Raw genomic sequence first — 1,674 nt, 5'->3', positions numbered from 1 at the left:
AGTAAAGGGTAATTTATCGTCTCGTATGTATGTATGTATTTATAGCGGGTCTACCATTCAATTGCTTTACTCACTGCTGGTGCCAAGAGCGTGTTGGCAGGTTAGTTGTGAGGAGTGTGCATACGTACGTATGTATGTAAGTATGTACATATTAATGCTTCATTTCAAACAAGCAAATGTCGTTCAATTGTTTTTGAAATATAATATCATGTCTTCGGCAACCAGGGTGTCCAGATTGTTTAAAAAAAGCGCAATTTCTGAAACAAAAATCGCCAATTTTTTTTAAATAAAATTCATGAAATCGATTTAACAAATCTTTTATTCTAAAAATGAGATCTTGTTATAATATAGTTTTTAAACCCAAAAACGAATATAATACCTTCAGAGGGTAGTAATAAATAACACAAATCACTTATATAATAGTGATGTACAAAAAAAATTTCTTTAAATATAGGCATACTTTTTAAAAATTTTTGTATTAACACATTTTTCAATAGGACTGCGCAATTATTAAATTTAACATAACTCATATTAATTGATTAATCGCACAATCCGCTTTTAAGAACTCGGCGCTAATAATTAAATAAAAACCTATAATAAGGCGAGATCAGCTATTTCCACAATTTCTTCAAAATCACCTATAGTGTCTGAATGATTTTCATTTATGTTGTTGTCACATATCGAGCTATTCAACCTTCATAACATACTGTTTGATATTGGAAACTTTTTGCAGCAAAAACTATTAGCCTTCATATAACACTTTATTCGAACTATTGAATTAAGGCTTTCCAACCTCATCCTAGTTAGTTTTTGATGAATTCGCGGAAAAAACACGCTCAACAAAGCATATGAGTACAGCAAGGATGATAATATTAATTCACTTATATTTCCAAACATTTGATTGCCTGCTGCGGTTTTCACTCCGTAAGCAATTATCCAAAATTCTTTAGAGTTGGATGGAATGGTTCTGATAAAAGTAATTCCATAGGAAATTTAAAAGATTTAAATATTCAGTTCCCGCTGCTTTTCTTTCCTTCAAAGTCAAATAGTGAATTGGCAGGTCCCTGAAACTCGTCTTCTTGTGATTCACACACTTGTCTAGTGACAAAATCAAAGCTTTTTTCAAAGGTATTTAATTGACTAGGTAATCGTTTCAAAAGTTCTTCGATCAGGGTGATTAAACATTTTTGACAGTCTTTTAATATGCTTCTTAAGTCAAGTTTATCACTCAGTTCATTAGCCTCTTCTGTAAAATTATCGTGGATAACTAAGTTTTGAATATTTTTATAATTGAAAAAAATGTATTTGAAAGGAAACAAGTGAGCAGCGCTGTCTTCGGCTATGCCGAAGGCTTCATACCTTTCATGAACATCTGCAAATTTTAGTTTGACAGATTACTGATTTTGATACATCGATAGAGGAGTTACATACTTATATAAAAAATCGCATCTAAACAATCAGAGGTATGGAAGATATACTTTATATGGCACCAATCTAAGTGATTTTCACTGCTATGTGATCGGTATGTAAACCGGTAACACAATTTATTGGGTTTAGTTTCCTACATAAAGGAGATATATCGCAAAAACTGGTATCTGAACAATCAGTGCTATAGGAGATAAAGCTTATACAGCATAGATTTTGACGATTTTCACAGTAGACTTTGTATTATTA

Source organism: Rhagoletis pomonella, unplaced genomic scaffold (genome assembly GCF_013731165.1).
Source record: "Rhagoletis pomonella isolate Grant_MI unplaced genomic scaffold, Rhpom_1.0 Rhpom_scaffold_00006, whole genome shotgun sequence".
Taxonomy (NCBI): domain Eukaryota; kingdom Metazoa; phylum Arthropoda; class Insecta; order Diptera; family Tephritidae; genus Rhagoletis; species Rhagoletis pomonella.
This window is presented reverse-complemented; position numbering follows the sequence as displayed.